The 19,977-nt window shown below is 41.7% G+C and overlaps 4 non-coding genes across 4 annotated transcripts; all 4 read right to left on the bottom strand.

Moving 5' to 3' along the window:
* Positions 1-1,667: 1,667 nt before the first annotated feature.
* On the bottom strand, positions 1,668-1,741 carry trnat-agu (transfer RNA threonine (anticodon AGU)). Its single transcript has one exon. It is a non-coding gene; the product is annotated as a tRNA-Thr (tRNA).
* A 5,834-nt stretch (positions 1,742-7,575) lies between these two features.
* trnat-cgu (transfer RNA threonine (anticodon CGU)) lies at positions 7,576-7,649 on the bottom strand. Its single transcript has one exon. It is a non-coding gene; the product is annotated as a tRNA-Thr (tRNA).
* A 605-nt stretch (positions 7,650-8,254) lies between these two features.
* trnat-ugu (transfer RNA threonine (anticodon UGU)) lies at positions 8,255-8,328 on the bottom strand. Its single transcript has one exon. It is a non-coding gene; the product is annotated as a tRNA-Thr (tRNA).
* A 1,576-nt stretch (positions 8,329-9,904) lies between these two features.
* Positions 9,905-9,977, bottom strand: trnav-aac (transfer RNA valine (anticodon AAC)). Its single transcript has one exon. It is a non-coding gene; the product is annotated as a tRNA-Val (tRNA).
* Positions 9,978-19,977: the final 10,000 nt, after the last annotated feature.

The raw sequence follows: 19,977 nt of genomic DNA, 5'->3' as shown, positions 1-19,977 counted from the left end.
TTCATCCCTCCATCAGACCTGTTGCCACTGATTTTCAGTCCACTTCTTGTGTCATTTAGCACAGCTCAGCCTTTTCTCTCCGTTTCCCCTCCTTAAGAACGGCTTCTTGGCAGCCACCGTTCCATGGATTCATTTCTGATGAGGCTTCATTGAACAGCTGAAGGTCCAGATGCATCCCTGGGAATCACCCATTTTCTGCAAAAATGCCATTTCATGCATGTTAAACTGTTATTTTATAGATGCAACAAAAGAAATGGGAACAGATGACAAATTCTTCCTATCCCTGAATTTTAGCTTGAGCAGCTACTGATGATGCAGCCCTTTTGGCCACCTGGTACCTGGCAACGATGACCTTCTGGCCACACAGCTCTGCAATTGAGGCTGAGAGGCGCCTTTCAGGTTCCATGACCCAACCTCAATGTATACATTTAATTAAAAAAAAAAAAAAAAAAAAAAAAACCCTAAACTCAGCTTTGTGTTTAAGATGTAATGAACAGGGTCCTCCACTAGATGTTCGCCCCCACCACCTGATCCAACTTACTTCCAGGTACTGAGTAAGTGACAACATTGAGCCAATAAATTTTGTTCCCAAGTCACTAGATGCAAGTAGCTGCCACATCTATTGATTTGTGTAGCACAAGCTTCAATACAAGTATTGAAAGTAACAGACCTTTGCAGCCCCAGAAGATAGTTATGAAGCCATCCTCGGCCATGGACTTGCAGAAACTGTCCAGGTTTCACATGGCCCCAGCATCTGATGGGTCTGCCCTTACCCAAAGACGCCTTCATTTAAACGCAGGATCCACCGCTGAAAGGTTAGTGGCTTCTTCTTCTTCCATCAGTTTGAACTTGAAATCATGCTGCATTCACTTGACCTAAAACTGGGAAGTTAAGAATCTTTCGCTCTTACTTTCTGCTTCATTATTAAAGATAAATTCCAGTTAACTTCAGGAGATTTTAAATTAACTATATTAACTTCCTTTGATGTTTGATGAGTGGAAAATGTCATTTTTGTCTTTTGTTTTCTTTAATTAAATTTAGTCACATTGAACGCTAACTGCTAAGATATTTCAGGATGAGTTTTCTGGTGAATAAAATATTCACAGTAAAACTCGGTAGCATTCCAACTTTATAACTTGTATTCTTATTCTTTTTATCAAAGCAAACTGTTCAAACACGGTTTAAATGTCTGTTTAGTAGAATTTCCTCAGGGGACGTCTCTCCTGACCCAAACAGCACAAAGTCCACTTTCAGACAGAAGTACGGTAGCCTGAGAGGGACAAATTTTACCTTGTTGAATCTTAATAAATACAATTAAACAGTTTTAAAAGACAGATCTTTAATCCTGCAGGGTCGAGCTGCCCTCAGATGTAGATTTGATCCGTGCACACAAACTCTGGTTCATGTCGCCATCATGGCTCCCAACAGTCGGAAGTGGGCTAATAAACCACAGCGTTTGAAATGTTTTGATGTAGAGTCCAATGATCATTATTGTTCCTCTGTGTATGTATTATCATTATGTATTGGATGTAGTGTCAGCTTTCTGTAGGCCTTTAAAGCCATGAGATGAAGTGCCTCCAAGTACAGACTGCTTTGGAAGTCCAGCACTCCTGAAGCTCTGCTGTACACAGTTATGGCACCATGTTGACGTACATAATAACAGCTTAAGGCACTGCTGGGATTTGAACCCAGGATCTCCTGTTTACTAGACAGGCACTTTGACCAACTAAGCCACAGCGCCACATGATTCATAAAACTGATGAAAGAATAAAGAGCAGGAAATGAGCTCCAGAGACTTTCCCACAGCTAACTGTGACTTCTAAAAACATTTTTATGAAGTCTGACCAAAGAACAGACTCATAATAACCATGATGCTCATTGAAAGGTCCATCATTTGATGAAGAGCAACAATGCAAAGCATTCAGTAGAACCCTGCTAACTACCACACTGCACAAAAAGAGGAATTTGTGTCACTGTGGACGGCAGTGAACTTCCGCGAATTTGCCTAATTTTCGGACGCACCTGGGCGCTTGCAGGCAGACAAACTTTAAGTTTGTTGAGCGAGAAAATCGTCGGAAACGAACCCAACTCGCGGCGGGCTCACAGCGGGGTGCTAATGGCCCAGCGATTAGCACCCCGCTGTGAGAGTGCCTGGACCTCCATCTGGCCTCGCTGGTATTGGACGAAAAAGGCACGTGATCACATAAAAAAGCTCCTGTAAAGCTGACCGCCCATTGGCCAATAAGGTTAATATATACATACTTTATATGGGCATATCATTCAGCAATTATGATTAATAATTGTGATTATGATTACTAATATTCCCGGGATGTTCGTGTACTTCATATATTCACGTCATTCTTATAAGCTGCACTATGACTAGGCTAATGCAGGCATGAATGACGTGAATCTATTGAGGAAATGAAAAAGGAAACTTTTTTTTTAAAGCGCTTTCATTGCCACACCACAATATGTACATAGCTTACATTGTAATAAGAATCATATTGATAATAAAGAATTGAAAACTATACACACACACTGCTGTAGCCTACAATATACACAATAAGCCTAAACGCCGCCGTTTGGAATCCGCATTCTTCGCATTCCTCCGGTCCCTGCAGGGTCTGGAGTTGTCAGACGTCCTCATCCTGGATCAGAAGCTGGCTTCTGGGAGCTGTTGGAATAACCAATAAATAATCAAAACATAGTCTATCCATGCACAGCATATTGACAACTTGTCTATAAAGTACCGAAAGTCATATTGACAGCGTATATGTTCTTACTCTCTTTCACTCTTCTGTGGTGAGACTGTGAGTATTTCGGGTTGGCTTCAAGACGCGCCTGTAGCACAGTACACAGGTCCGTCACGCAGCTAAAAAAACAAACAAGAGGAATGAATAAAATGACCAGTGCTTAAAAGTATCAGTGCCAGCCGTGGTAAAAGTCAGCGCCGCTCACCCTCGATAGTGTCCCCGTCTGCCTCTCTGAAGTTCGGACTGTTTGCCACCGCCTCCTTCAAGCGACTCGTTACATCCATATTGTGAGGTGACAGTAGCCTGTAAAAACAATAGGCCTATGGTTAATAAAAAAAACCTGCATTGACGTAACGTAACATCGGGTCAAACTCAACTAGATATTGGGAGAACATTCACTTTTTCTTACCCTTGACCTGGATTATAATGCCACGGTGAGTTATGCAGGCGGCGAGGTGCTTCCTATAAATTGAAAACACGAAATTCATTTTTTTAAATAAAGCAACTCACACTGGTTTTCACGTGATGGACACAATTAAGTTGAGTTTAGCCTAAAGCCACAGTCAATAACCTACTCTTACCGCGATTTTCGGATTCTGTATCCGCCTTCTCTTGGGGGTGCGCTCTTCAACTTCTCTGGAATGTAACTCCAGTCCGTTCTCGACGGCCATCTTGCCTCCAACCTAGCGAATCTCTGGTCGATTCCCTCCAGCACCCTCTCCACGACCGTATCCACAGTGCTGGCCACCATACGAGACATCCCGGTCATAGCATTCAACAGGACTTTCATTTAATCTGCCTGTAAGCAAGTGAGTAAGTAAGTTTAATACACAGCACATTTAAAATCAGCGAGAACTGTCCCAAGTGCTGTACAGTGTCAACAAGACTAAAATTAAACAATCAAAAGGTCATGTGCAAGTAGAAAAAAACACACAAACCTGTAGACCCGCAGAGAGTTGCTGGGGAGTTGAAAGCAAGTCGTCTTCCAGCCATTGTATTCCACAAACCAGGGCAGTTTTCACAGCACGGGACCTCTGTCTGCCTTTCTGCCGCCAGATCTGCTCCTTAAACTTTTTGTTTACACTGCACGACACAATGTTTCTCATACGTGATTGAACGAGAGCTTATACGAGCCGTTAAGCTCCACCAATCATATGCGTATACGTCATTACACAGAATACTCGCGAGACAACCTCCCGTCCTTTTGCTATTTAATGTTGTCTGACCACAGCTGGCAATTTGCACTGTTTTGACACAAAAATGGACTCTGCAAGGACAAAGAAAAGACCTCGGCGATATTGTGACCATTGTGACACCGAATTAAGCCATACACAATAAAACACTGAGCGCACTACTGCACATTATGTATACAGGCCAGATTTCTATATTTTTATTTCTATTTTATTTAAGAAACCTTTTAGAATATTGCTGTTGCATGCTTATTTTATCTTTATCTTATCTTTATTATTATACATTTGGACATCCAGTGCGGGCAACAAAGAAAAGAATTTCATTGTTCAGGGAAACACGTTTCTAACTGCACACATGACAATAAACCTTTGAATCCTTGAATACTTGAATTTTGCCCACAAAAAGCGGTATTACAAAAGAGGTGTTTGGGAGAAAAAAAACCAGATATGCATCACCTGTCACCAGCAGACAGCGTGCACCTCTTCTTTTTCAAGACAACACAGCAACAAGCTTGGCTGGAGTTGGAGGGATGAACGTGTAGAAACAGGCCTGCCCACCATAGACATATTATAGGTAGACGCCCCTTTCGCCTCTGGGTCGCGTTAAATGTCGCCGCCATCTTGCTAGGGAGTCAGTTGCGTCAAGATCGCCGGTCTGTATCAGGGCAAGCTGTCAGTGTGTCGGTAAAAGAGCAGTTTGTTCAGGCTGAAATTGGCTCAGATGATGTGTTTCTGCTCAAGGAGCACATTCAGGACTAGTGCCCTGCACGGGCCTATTATCTGGTCCCGAGCCCGGCCCCGGCCCGAGGGAGTGGAGCCCCAGCCCGGCCCGGTCCGACAGGTTTTCAGAATTCTCAGGCCCGAAACCCGGCCCGACTCTTTTTTTTTTTTTTTTAACTTCCCATAACAATGTTTTAACGATAGAACGCTATATTCAATGTGTGCGTTCGTAAATTCAATCTGCCGCTCTGAAAATGGGATAACGCTCTGCAGATAGAAAAAAAACAGCATTCTATTTTTCTGTGAATAAGCAAACGGTTTCTGACAGATCAAAATGGACATAAAAGAGCAGGTTAAAATAGGGGCTCATGTTTCGATCAGCAGCTTGAGAACTCATAGACACAGACCATCTGGGGAGACATCACGCAATCGTGCGCTCTCACCACGGCTCGGAGTAGATTCACCCGGGTCATTTGACCCGTGATATCCAGCCAAGTAGCCCACCCGAAGTTTTTCCGATCTTGGCTGAACATCAGCTGAGTTACCGAGTTATCCCGAATAGCTTCGTACAAGCGCTAACGGACCCTGGCAGTATCTCCAAAATGACCACACTAATAATCACATGCCATGACACCAAACTTCTACAGTAGTACAAATATGAGCTGTACTCACAAAACGATGCATTTGGAAGTTTGTACATAGTCCAGGAGTTTATTATTATCAACACAAGCCTAATAGCTTCGGTGATGCTAAAGCTGCGTCGACGTCACTTCAGGAAGCTGGGAGCTTCAAAGTAAGATGAGGGTTGATCTACTACTGTAGACAACAAAGTATATGCTATATTCTACATGAATTTTTACGTTGTAGAGTTGTGAATTTATTTTATCAATGGAGAAATTGAGCAGCCTTGCTTTGTTGTTGCTACTGGGACTACTTCAGCCAGCTCATCTGTGTTTAAGACATGTCGGAGGACTGTGTGAGTCCGTATGCCTATATAAGGGAGGTGCTGGCGCGGGGCAGAGCAGCTGCTGCTGCGTTCAATTGTTTTCAGGGCCGTCGGGCCCCACGGGCCTCGGGCTCCAGTGCAGGACTCTATTCAGGACACATAGTTTGGTATATACAACCACCACTTTTCACTGTTGTCATTGGTTGTGTCCACATTTCACAAACTCAGGCTGCACCACATAGCCAAACTCAAAACACTGGAATTACAGAGTGGCAACAGCCAAAAAAGGCTTAGCAAAACCATACTTTTTGAAGGGTTCTAGCTCCAAGATACAAGCCTAGTCACAAGCTTATATATACATACATATTTAAATTATTATATTTTATATTACTATATGTGTATTAGAATTAAACTATTGAAATATTATGGTATTTATTTATAATAGCAGCAGGTGTTTTGATGTTTGTTTACATTTGTCTTCTGTATCAGAAGTTTTTGTTTGGGAAATTACTTTTTATTGTCAATTGCACTGTTGCTTGGATGTGAAAATCTTATGAGCATGATTGTATATATATATGTATAGTCAAGCCCGAAATTATTCATACCCCTTGCAAATTTTGACTTAAATGTACTTTTATTCAACCAACAATTTTATTTTTGACCGTAAATGACACAGGCATCTCCCGGGAGATAATACGGAAACTAAAGGCAATAAAGGCTTTTCTATTAATTATTGAGAAGGGTATGAATCATTTTGGACATGACACTTTTTGTTTAAATGTGAATAAAAGCTGAGGAATATTTTTTTCCACAATGATGCCTCTTGTACATCTTTGTATTATCTCCTGGGAGACGCCTGTGTAATTTCCGGTCAAAAATAAAATTGCTGGTTGAATAAAAGTACATTTAAGTCAAAATTTGCCAGGGGTATGAATAATTTCGGGCTTGACTGTATATATATATATATATATATATATATATACACGTATGTTATTCCATCACATAATACATAATACTGAGTCATTATATTATATTATATATTATGGTATTTATATTAGACTATTTAAATATTTTGAGATATGCATACTTTACTGCTATAGAAATATAGAAAGCTGCAGCTGTTTTGATGTTTGTTCACCATTGTCTTTTTTTGTAATGTTGTTTATTGTATATTGCATTGTTCAAGGTGGTTTCTCAATGCACATATTTGAAACACAACTATAAAAAACAGACTGACTGCCAGTGTCTCACTATTTGATTTGTAGGCTATTTCTCTTAATGATGGTCAATACGTAGTAGCTAAAGAAGCACCATTTCGATAGTTTAGATTTGTGCACGAGCTTTGGGAGTACAAGAAAAGTGAACGTCTATCAGCGATTATTATAGACATATGCACATGTGTGGAGGTTAGAGCCTAATTAGCGAGATTCAAAGATTCAAACATTGAGACAAATCTTTTGGGGGGTACTCCACGTAGATCATACACCATTGAATGTAAAAACGACTCAGTGAAATCGGTTGCAAAATGTAAGACAATCGTGATTTTTATCTAGAAAAAATGATGCTCCCGGCAACTTGCGCTTGTTTGACAGACCTCTGGTCCAAATGACCCCCGTAGCAATATGGCGGCGACGTTTTACGTCACGGCAACGGGCTGAAGCAGTCAATGGGGCGTCTACCTATATTATGTCTATGCTGCCCACCTCACTTGAAAATGACTGTGGCAGCTCCCGACCTAATCACTGGCATTTACATGTTAAAGGCTCTCCTAAGTAGGGGAGGGGGTCATGGGGGAGCAGTTCCCAGGTCAATTTGCGACAACTTGGGCCAAGTTTTCACTTTTACCACTGCAAATGCAGGGGCTTAACGTATGCGGACATGTAAGAGGCCACACACATCCAGAAATCCCTCTTTTCATGCAGTGCCAGTTTCTCATGCTAAGTCATAGTCAGCTCTGAAGGCCCACAGGCACTGCTGGGATTTGAACCCAGGATATCCTGTTTACGAGACAGGTACTTTGGCCAACTAAGCCACAGCGCCACATGGTTCATAAAACTGATGAAAGAATAAAGAACAGGAACTGGATCCACCTCAGAAAATATTTTTTGTGATTCTGTACCTCAAGAATAGTTAAAGTCATGAGTAGAAGTGCCTCCAGTTGGTTCAAAACTTCATCATATTTTGCAGATATTGTTGGGTTTTCAACTCAGATCCTGCTGTTCATGAGGAAGTCACTTTCACCAGTTACAGCCAGATCTCATGAAGTGGTGTACTTATTACACGCCAAGTCATTTACTGTGTTTTTACAAGGCTTTTTTATGCTTTTGCGTATTATTTTCCGCTACATATATCAAGGAAATGACGTCCTGTCCTCAGCTTTTACTCTAACTCTGACTATTTCACGGTTTGTACGTTCATTTTGATGTTATGTAGTGTGACAGGAGGAGAACCTCCACCGTACTGTACCCTAACCAATTGACGTGTTATGTGAACGGAGGAAAATTACACTCTGAAAGCATAAAATAGGCATTAATGAGACTTTAAAAGCTGTGTGCTATTTATAGTGGACCAGTGAAAAGGATTTAGTAGAAAGCTGATAATAAACTGTTTTATATGCTAAGTTATAGCTTGCTCTGAAGGCCTACAGACACTGCTGGGATTTGAACCCAGGATCTCCTGTTTACAAGACAGGCACTTTGACCAACTAAGCCACAGCGCCACATGGTTCATAAAACTGATGAAAGGATAAAAAACAAAAAAATTTAGCTTGTTGTTTGTAAATCAAAATTACTTTTTAAGATAGTAAGTAAGCGTTCTCTCTAAGCGCTTGTTAAAATGATTATTTAAGATAGTAATTAAGTGTTTTAGGCGATGTGAAAACCGTTTGCTGTGACTTTCAAATCTGCTTCAAAAACTGGACGTGTTTCTTCAGATAAACTCCTGACCAGCTGTGAAAAAGCAGTGAAAATGTCTGGCCTGTAGAAACTTTGTGATGTCAAACAAGATCAGAGATGACATCGATTGTGATGTCACTACAGTGATGACATCACAACTTTGTGAAGGCTTCTGTTCTGTCTCTTCTGGTCTGTGGTTCCAACCACAGATTCTGGATGGAAGTGAAGTCCGGATTCCAGAATGTTGATTTGTGTTCTCTGTTAATCTCTGGACGACTTCAGCTGATTACTTCCTGTCACTGTCACGTTGGAAGGTCCACTTCTGCCAGTTTTTCAGCAGCCAGTATCATGTTTTCCACCAGCAGTGTTTTTCAAAACAGAATAATGTCAGTTTGTTTAAAATGTTGCCAAAATAAACTATTACAATTACAAGAAATGTCATCTCAGGGCACTTCAGTAATAAAGTCCAATTCAGGCCAATTGGAGTTCAATTCATTGTAATTATAATACTGTTCAGAATGAATTCAGAATGAATCCAATTCATTCATACAGAGCAATTCAAAAACTATTTCCTCGCTAAGGAAACCAACAGATGGCACCGAACTTGCACTATTTCTAATTAGATAGAACTTTTTAATAGTTCTAAGATCATATCTTTCTGGTTTTATTTGCATTTTACAAAGAGTCCCGAGTAATTATGAAAGTGGGGTTTTAATTTGAAGAAAAAGCCTCAAAATAAAGTGATTTTTAGGAGTATGCAGGGATTCATTTCCATCTAATGAACGGGTCAGTTATATTAAACAGTGGGCCGTGTGAGCAGCAATCAGGGGAGTAAGGAGTTCACAGATCATAGACAGAGGCAACCGTCCAACTATTCAAAGCTTTTAAAATGAGTAATAAAATCTGACAGGTAACCAGGGAAGGAAGTCCTTTAATCCACTGGATCCCAGATTTAAGACACTTGGATTTCAGTCCCAACAACTGTGACACGGCGGTAAAACGCCTGAAAGGGGAATGTGCGGCATTGATGAAGGCAACAACATCAGAACCGTCTACATCGGCAGCACCACAGCCAGCACCTGCTGAAGCTTCCACAGGTAAGACACAATCTCATGCCACATTGATGTAATTGAAAATATATTCTGTAATCTGTAATGTGCCCCCCCCCACAGGTATTAACTTGTGGAAGATTCTGGACAATGATGCAGAGGATGCTAAGTCTGTTTCACACCATAGCATCAGAAAATCTTTTGAAAACCTGAAAAAATTGACTTTACATGTCAAGAATAGCAGATGAGGCTCCCCTCCTATCCATAATTATGAATATGTTGATGTTACTATCATTAACGTGCAGTCATACATCTTCACACAAGGATGAAAAAATAAAGGAGGAGCAAGTAATGTTTCCGCCCAGTTTCGAACTGAGGACCTTTCGCGTGTTAGGCGAACGTGATAACCACTACACTACTGAAACTGAAGCCATGCCTATTCACTAGTGTTCCGGAATGAGGTAAGTTTTCCCAAATTTTGTTTATAGCGAGAGTTTGTGGAGTCGCAACAAATTGAGTCAGAAGTGGGATTGTAACACACTCCTCTGGGAAACCATAGATAAATGGAAGCATCGTAAATGAATATGCAAGAACAAACCAAATAAGATTCAACTAGCAACACAGAGGTGTGACGTCACATACCACAGATCCTCTCAGCTGGAATCGTGCACTCTGGTGTCCTTTCACAACTGACTAGCCTACTCAACTCATCTTCTTTCCAGAACACAACCATGACAGCACACACCTGAAGGTTCCACTGAGATTTGAACTCGGATCACTGGATTCAGAGTCCAGAGTGCTGACCTTTACACCATGGAACCCCTTCCACAGTCAATTTGCGCTCTCAGTCATGCAAATGCTTGACAATGAAAGGGTTTTAGCAACGTGTTTTTTTGTCAATTTTTCAGTGATACTCCTACAACTTTTATTCTCAGAATTCGCACGACAGTCAAGCAACACATTCTGTATCTTTGCTGGTCAAAGGTTAGAATCCACCTGTCAAGCGGAGGAACAGGGTTTGATTCCTTGATGGAAGGTTGCCATGTGATTGCTGCTGCTTGTGCTTTTTTGTTTGTGTGTTTGTGTGTTTGTTCTCTGCTTGTCTGCTTACAAGTGCTCCTGGTGCCTCTAAGGCTGGATTCCTCAAAAAAGCCTTGGATTGTCTTCAGTTTTGTTTTTACAGGTGTAGCAGCTGGTTGTCTGATTTTTCATTGTTTTCTATGTTTGTCTCTTCATATTTCTGTTCTTTTTTTTCCCTTGTTCGCTCTCCCTCTCTCTCTGTCCCATCACATCATGTTAAGTATTGTAACAAAAATAAATAAATGAAAATAAGGAGTTGATTGGCATCAAGGGGAGCTTTACATTCATAAAGCTTCCCTTGGTATAGCAAATGTGTTTGGCATAAACGGTATTCAGATTACAATTCAGCTGCCATAATGCTGGACAGGACTCGGGGTTTAAAAAGAAAAAAAAGAAGTGAGTGCTCATCAAACACAGCTCCAAAGCAGTCCCCAGGTCAGAGCCAGCCTTCTTTAGCAGTTTGCTCAGTTTCTTTGAGTCGCTGGCTCTGATGCTGCTGCCACAGCAGATGGTGCTGAAGAAAGATGCACTCTGCACCACAGACTTATAAGAGATATGCAACAGGTAACCTCCCAGGTGTTCCTCAGCCACCTCTTCTCCTGGGATGGAGACGCTGTTTGGCTTATTGGTGCTCCTCCTACAATCAGCAGCTGAGGTGATTATTCCCACACCAGGCCACACAGTGGCTGCCCACCTCCCTGCCTCTTGTCCTTCCTTCCCTGGTTACCTGTCAGATTTTAAAAAATAACTGACATCATTCTGTCTTGGGAAACACTGCTGGTGGAAAACATGATACTGACTGCTGAAAAACTGGCAGAAGTGGACCTTCCAACGTGACAGTGACAGGAAGTAATCAGCTGAAGTCGTCCAGAGATTAACAGAGAACACAAATCAACATTCTGGAATCCGGACTTCACTTCCATCCAGAATCTGTGGTTGGAACCACAGACCAGAAGAGACAGAACAGAAGCCTTCACAAAGCTGTGATGTCATCACTGTAGTGACATCACAAGCGATGTCATCTCTGATCTTGTTTGACATCACAAAGTTTATACAGGCCAGACATTTTCACTGCTTTTTCACAGCTGGTCAGGAGTTTATCTGAAGAAACACGTCCAGTTTTTGAAGCAGATTTGAAAGTCACAGCAAACGGTTTTCACATCACCTAAAAAACAATAATTAGTATCTAAAATAGTCATTTTAACAAGCACTTAGAAACAACGCTTACTGTTTCCCTTCCTTAAGAACGGCTTCCTGACAGCCACCCTTCCATGGAGCCCATCTCTGATGAGGCTCGGGCCAACAGCAGATGGATCAGCTGAAGGTCCAGATGCATCTCTCAGCTCCTGTGTCAGGTCTTTGCTGGATTTTTTCCTCTTTCTTAAGGACATCACTTTCAGATATTGTTCATCTTCTGTAGATAGTTTTTTAGGTCTGACACTTCTCCTTATGTCCTCCACTTGTCCAGTTTCCTCAGATGTTTTAAGGACACACTGCAGAGCAAGAGGCTGGAGCAGATTCTGGCAGGCGCTGACGCTCAGAACTGTGACAGCGACACAAAGGAAGCTCATTTAGAATCACCTCCTGGGACGTCTGAGGAGAGCCCATCTGCACCTGTTCAAAACGTGGCAAAGAAAGCCCTCAAAGTGTGCCCCGTTTGCTCTAAAGCATTTGATTGTGTCAGAACACTGAACAGACACATACAGTGCCACACGGACGATCGGCCCTATCACTGCATCCACTGCAACGAGCATTTTAAACACATGCACGGCTGAGAAGACACCAGATTTACGCCATTTGCCAGAAGAAGAGCACCCGTTTCTTTTGGAGAAAAGAGTCAAGAGCAGAAGTGAGCGGCACCGACCACCAACAGGGGTCGTCGCTGAAGGTACCCGTGTGGTGCTCAAACTGCGGCAAACACTTCCAGTACGCGTCCGCCCTGAAGGAGCACCAGGAGAACCTCGTGGAAATGAGGGACCTCATGAAATGTGACGACTGCGGGAAGGAATTCAAGAGCATGACGATGCTCAACGTGCACCAGAGGATTCACGAGCCGCTGTACTGAGTTCCATTCATCAGCCGCTTCAGTCAGATTGCCAAACACCTTATTGTCCTTTATGAAACACTTAGGTTGATCTGGTGATAAGGCTTATTCACCATTACGTTATTTAGGATGTTCCATGGGCGCTTCATATTATTTTGATTTATTTGTAACATTTTATCATAATGTTGCTTCTTTGCTTGCCTCAACATGTTGGTCAGCCTGTTTTTGTACATCTCAGCGTTTTTCAGCAACCTCTGTTCTAGCTTTGATGAAGTCTCCATAAAGTTTATTTTTCTTCTTACATGCATTTTTTAATGCCTTTGTTATCCGAGGTTTCTCAGCATAACTATGCTTATGTGAACATAAACCTGTTGGACAGTGTTTATCATAGAGAGATAAATAACAGTTGAAGAATGAATTGTCTGCAGTGTTTACTTCATCTGTATGAAACTCATTCCACTCTTGTTTTAAAGCTCATTTCTGAAGCATTAATTGCTTTAACAGTCCTTACCCTTTCATATCTACGCTTTTCTGTTTTCTTCCTCTGTAGCTGATCATTATATGTTGCAAATACAGCTAAATGATCACTTACATCACTTATTACCAAACCACTATTTATACCAGTGTCCAAGCAATGTGTAAAAATGTTGTCAGTTAATGTTGCACTATCTGTGGCTGCTCTGCTCGGCTTTGTGATCAGTGGATACAAGCCTCTACCGTATAACGCACCCAAGAAATCACAAGTTTGTTTAGGAGTATGTACCTTTAAGAGGTCAGTGTTGAAATCACCACAGATCACAAGTGTTTTATTATCTGCTATAATTGTCTGTTCCAACGCTTCAGTCTTGTGCCTCTTGTTTAAAACTTAATAACAATTGCAGGCTTGGATTTGTTATCCTTTCATGCAAAAGTGCAGCAAGCTGATATTTGTTGATTTTCAAGATGAATGTTCTTACTTGCCTTGAAGTGAACCACTTGTTCATTTACATCCTCCACTCAACCTGATAGCCATTAAATACTGTGTCTTCTGAGCTGGTTTGGTGGTTCAACACCAAAACAAATGTAATGAAGTTTTAAAACTGCAGCGAAAGAGATGGAATAAATGGAGATCTGACACATTACGAACTACAGGACAGTTAGGATTAGCTGTTGTTTGCATGGAGATAAAACAGGTTTTAAAGGTGTTGCAGCTAACATTCAGAAACACTTGGTGTAACTCCAGAGCACCAGAGCCTCTGACCAAAAGAGAAACTAATATAAACTTATTTACCTGAAGAACTTCAGCAGCTCATAAGGCCCTTAATCTGGAGAGTGGGTGGCTCTGGTCTTATCTGGCTCTTTGCTAGAGGCCTTTTAGGCCAGAGGATGTGAGCTCTTAGGATTACCATGACCTGGATGAGTGAGAATCTTCATCAACATGCTGTGTGTGCTGATGCTAACTGTAAAGATGTGAAGCTCAGACAGGAGAGCTGCTTGTTGTATGAGGACACAGTGTGTGTCTTATATGGAGGTGGAAGCCTGGCTCAAATATAGAAATCATTTCTTTGTATGTTACTGATTTAAATGTGTCCTCTCAGTGGCTGTGAAGTACTGTCAGTAATACTGAGCGGGACTCTGCATTGATGGAGATGTGTCTCCCTCTGGTGGTGAATAGAGAAACTGCATGATGTCAGTTTTATGAACACAGAAGCGTTCAACTAAAGGAGGAAGTGAAAGTCTTCCAGTGGTTCCTGCAGAATCCTGACTCACTGGATGGTTTCCTGCCATGAAAAAGCTCCGTCTGCAGAAGACGAGCAGAACGGAGCCAGCGGGCCTGATGCTGCAGATGTGCTGAACACCACAGATGCAATGGTTGGGACAAAGATGGTTGGAGAGAAGACACAGAGGAGTGAAGGCCAGCTGTAGAAAGAAAAGCACCTCCAGATCTGCTGTCTGATGCTGATATCAGTGAAAATGGGCTTCTTCTTCTCCTGTCTGATGATGTGCTCAGTAATTTCAGTGATACATCCCTCAGGTTCAGGCTCGGTTGGTCTGGTGAACACCTTTACTTTCTCTCACAGCCTGCTGTGTTTTTCACTGACTGATTCCATCTGAGTTATGAAGGCAAAACAGGAAACTATGAAAAGATGAGAAAAACATCTGGATTGGACTGATGTGTGTGTCCCGTTACTTTAGAAAGCCTGAACTTATAAAGGTTCCTATGGTGACCATGTGTTCTGATAGTGTTGTATGAGTTTTATAAACTCTGAGGTGTCAAACAGAAGCTGTGAACATTACAAGTGTCGCTGCTGCCTCCAGAACCACTTCCGCTACACCGGCTTCAGGAGCCAGTAGGAACTTTGTCCGTCTCTCATTCGATTTTAAAGTGTAGATAGCGAGACCGTGCCTCTCCGAAGCGCAGATGGCATGACCATAGTGACATAAAGAGGCTTCTTTTAGAGATCCCAAGGTCGAGATCGAAACAGTGGGGTGATCGTTCCTTTGCCATAGACTGTGGAACAAACTGCCCCCTGGCATCCGCACCATCACTGATCTCGGCCTTTTTTAAATCGAAGCTTAAGACCCACCTTTTTAGACTGGCGTTCGAACTCTGATTAGGGCCACAATGCATCCATTCTATCCGCTCTTTTTTAATTATCTTGATCTTACACAAATTTTATTCAATTAATTTTATTGCACTTGTGGAAGGCTTTTAATGCCCTGCAGCACTTTTAGCACTTTTACCATTTCTGAATTGTGTTTTATGTTTTGTTTTATGTATTGTTGTTTTTATCCCGTTGTAAAGCACTTTGAGTACCAGTTGGCTATTGTAAAGGGCTATATAAATAAAGTTTGATTGATTGATTGATTGATTGATTGATTGATTGATTGATTGATTGATTGATTGTATTGTCTATGCCCCGTTCTCTCCCATTATATGGATATCTAATACTCTTCCGAAGGATGCCGACTTTCACCAAACTGTTATCGGTGAGTAGATGAACGTATTCTATGCCAGAAATAAGGTCCAGGTTTAAAGAAAAAAAAAACTTCCCCTTTAATGCAAAACAATCAGTCAGAAACTTGAGTTGAAGGAACCCAAGAAATGTAGATCAGGGCCTATTACACACTAAATACTGCAAGTCCTGCAAACCAGTTTTTATACACACTTTAATATTTACAAATCACACAAACACCAAAGAACCATTCAGGGTCATATAAGCAAGCAACAAGTGTCCATCAGAATGCAATATATATGAGCTCCAACTCAGTCTTCCAGAATTACAAAGAGATGAGCAGAGAATCCACTAAAGTGTTGCACATTCCAGGACTTCACTCCACATCAGAACACCCACGGAAGATGGGGAGCTATAACCAGGTCAGAACAAGCCTGTCAGTGAAATGTGGTAAATGTTAAGACCTGTCTTTGAACTGCTGTTCAAGTTTACCTGTTGTTTCCTTCATTCATTTTCTCCTTATTTTGATCTTTTTTCCAGAACTACTTGGGTGAAAGGTGTAAAACATTAAAAGTACTGGGTTAAAGTTAGAAAAGCATCATATAGGAAATAAAATACACTTTTGGGGCAAGAACTTGGCCAACAAGACCAGGAGCTCCTGCCTTGTTGGGCCTGTGGGTGAGCAGGCTAATTCAGTGTGTTCATGGTCATGACGTCCCTGAGTTTGTGGACTCCTGAGTTACTTTAGGAAGCTTGGATCCTCCCTGCTTCATTTACAACTTATAGAATAAGACGTACTTCTTGCAGTTGTGACACATCATATCTTGACTGAAAGATTGACAGTCAGCATTGTATTTTCATCCCAGTAACTGGATCTAAACAGGAGGAACTGATGCTTGTGCTGCCGTGTTTCAGGTGCAGAGGAGAGTGGGGTCCACACAGCTGAGTCTGAGTATTTGGTTGTAAAGAAGAAGAACTATAACAAATATCAGCAGATTAGATTTGAGCTGTTTTGGGTAAATTGTCTCATCTTGGTCATATATTAACTTTACAAAATGCAAAGAAGCAGCAAACTGTGTGTTGAAGGACAGTGAAGCCAGTTACGACCCCCCCCCCCCCGACTTGGATTTACTTGGTTAGACCAGGTTACGGGGCGGCTGCTGTTTTGTTCTGTTTTTGATCGCTTACACATCCACACACTCATGCATGCATGCATGCATACAATATTGACAACTGACTTCCACGTTTCCTTAGTTTAGATAATTTTATTAATAAAAGTTATTTTCAAATTGGGAAAACTCTCGTCTGTCTCCCATCTTTGTTACAGCCTTAGAGCCGAGCTGTGACAGAGGAGACGGGGAATCCTCAGAGACCTGGGGTTGTTCTTTTTCCAACAGTTGCTGGGTTCCTCATAACTTTCCTTACTGCCAAAAGTAATGGGACACGTGTAGAAACCCTCGGGCAAATCGTCGTCTGCCATGTCACACCACTGAAGTGGAGGAGATGATTTCTTGGTTTGACTCATTTTGCTTGTTGTTTTTAAGTACTTAATATCAAAATGACTTTCAAAGATGGTGAGTAAGCGTTGTTTCTAAGTGCTTGTTAAAATGATTATTTAAGATAGTAATTAAGTGTTTGTTAGGAGATGTGAAAACCGTTTGCTGTGACTTTCAAATATGCTTCAAAAACTGGACGTGTTTCTTCAGATAAACTCCTGACCAGCTGTGAAAAAGCAGTGAAACTGTCTGGCCTGTATAAACTTTGTGATGTCAAACAAGATCAGAGATGACATCGATCCAGGGACAGATGCACTGCAGCTACCACTCATTAACTGACGCTGTGACGCTTTGCGGTAAGACGTGTTGCATCACTTCCTGTTACCTTGCTTGTGCACTGTGGAATTTCTTGCTCCGCTTGGAGTACTGATAATCACTTTATTTCTATCTATAACTTACACAATTTTGCATTGTTAAACTCTATAGCTTACAGTTCTGTTCTAACACACTCCTGCAGATCTTCAATCTTTATTTTCACTTTTTAACGGTGTGTCTGGTTCTCTAGCGTAGCATGGCTACCGGTTCTCTTCCTCCTTCTCCTGCTTTCACCTGCTCCGTCTGTCAGATGTTTAGTTACTCCTCTGCCTCCTTTAGCGATAATGGTACATGTAACAAATGTAGTCTTTTTGTAGTTTTGGAGGCGAGGTTATCTGAACTGGAAGCTCGGCTCTGCACTGTTGAAAATCAACCGATAGCGAGCCAGGTCCCTTTAGCCAGTATGGAGCCACCTAGCGTAGCTAGCTCAATTAGCCTCCCCCTAGCAGAACCTGAGCAGCCAGGATTACAACGTGGCTGGGTGACTGTCAGGAAGAGGCATAGCTCTAAAGTCAAGCCCGTTGTTCACCATCGACCTGTCCACGCTTCTAACAGATTTTCCCCACTCAGCGACACACCCGCTGAGGAAAAAACCCTGGTAATTAGCAGCTCTATAGTCAGAAACGTGGCATTAGAGACACCAGCGGCCATAGTTAAATGCATTCCAGGGGCCAGAGCGGGCGACATAGAATCCTATTTAAAACTGCTGGCTAAGGATAAACGTAAATATGGTAAAATAGTTATTCACGTCGGCGTTAATGACACCCGGTTACGCCAATCGGAGGTCACTAAAATTAATGTTGCATCGGTGTGTAATTTTGCCAAAACAATGTTGGACTCCGTAGTTTTCTCTGGACCCCTGCCAAATCTGACCAGTGATGACATGTTTAGCCGCATGTCGTCCTACAATCGCTGGTTGTCTAGATGGTGTCCAGCAAACAACGTGGGCTACATAGATAATTGGCAATCTTTCTGGAGAAAACCTGGTCTGATGAGGAGAGACGGCATCCATCCCACTTTGGAAGGAGCAGCTCTCATTTCTAGGAATATGGACGAATTTATTTGCCACCCTAAAACATGACAACCCAGGGCTCAGACCAGGATGCAGAGTTGTAGTCTTACACACTTCTCTGCAGCTTCCCACCTGCTGCTACCCCCCCAATCAATTAACACAAAAGGAGCAAATCCTCTTGTGCAAAAAGAAATTATTAAAACAAAAACTTTAACTGAACAAAAACATCAAACTATTAAATGTGGTTTGCTGAATATCAGATCTCCCCTTTCGAAGTCTCTGTTAGTGAATGAGTTGATTTGTGATCATCATATTGATATATTTTGTCTTACAGAAACCTGGCTGCAGCAGGAGGATCATGTTAGCATTAATGAAGCAACTCCCTCTGACTGTTTAAATGTTCACGTTCCTCGAACCACAGGCAGAGGAGGAGGAGTGGCAGCTATCTTCAGATCAGGGTTACTAATCAGTCCCAGACCCAAGATTAGTTTGAGCTCTTTTGAATCTCTGATTCTCAGTTTTTCCCACGCAAAGTGGAAATCCCAGAAACCTCTTGTGTTTGTTGTTGTGTATCGTCCACCTGACCCTTATTCTGAGTTTCTGTCTGAATTCTCAGAGTTTTTATCCCAGTTAGTGCTGAGTACAGATAAAGTCATTGTAGTGGGTGACTTTAATATTCATGTAGATGTTGAAAATGATAGCCTGAATATGAACTTTATTTCTATATTGGACTCTATTGGATTTTCTCAGAGTGTTCACAGACCGACTCACTGCCTTAATCACACCCTTGATCTTGTGCTGAGTTATGGCATTGAGAGTGAACAGTTAACAGTGTTCCCTCATAACCCTGTCTTATCTGACCATTTTCTGATAACCTTTGAGTTTACATTACTTGACTATACAGTTTCTGAGAAGAAATTTACATATAGAAGGTGTCTATCAGAGGAGGCTGTAACCAGATTTAAAGAATTAATTCCATCATCCTTTTCTTCACTGCCATGTGCAGATATGACAGAGGACGACTACCTAAACTTTACTCCAGCAACACTTGACTCTCTTGTTGACAGCACTATAGTTTCAATGCGTACAGCACTGGACAATGTTGCCCCTCTGAAAAGGAAGGTAATCAGTCAGAAGAGGTTGGCTCCTTGGTATAATTCACAGCTGCGTGCTTTAAAGCAGACTGCAAGAAAGCTGGAGAGACAGTGGCGTTCCTCTAATTTAGAAGAGTCTCAGTTAGTCTGGAAAGATAGTTTAACAATGTACAGTATAAGAAAGCCCTTCATAAAGCTAGAACTGCTTATTATTCATCATTGATAGAAGAGAATAAGAATAATCCCAGGTTTCTTTTCAGCACTGTAGCCAGTCTGACTAAGAGTCCGAGCTCTGCTGAGCCAGTTATTCCTTTAACTCTCAGCAGTGATGATTTCATGAGCTTCTTTATTAATAAAATTGTTTCTATCAGAGAGAAGATTGATGGAG

Source organism: Odontesthes bonariensis, chromosome 11, assembly GCF_027942865.1.
Source record: "Odontesthes bonariensis isolate fOdoBon6 chromosome 11, fOdoBon6.hap1, whole genome shotgun sequence".
Lineage (NCBI taxonomy): Eukaryota > Metazoa > Chordata > Actinopteri > Atheriniformes > Atherinopsidae > Odontesthes > Odontesthes bonariensis.
Note: the sequence above shows the minus strand (reverse complement) of the source record. Positions and strands in the feature narration are given on the sequence as shown.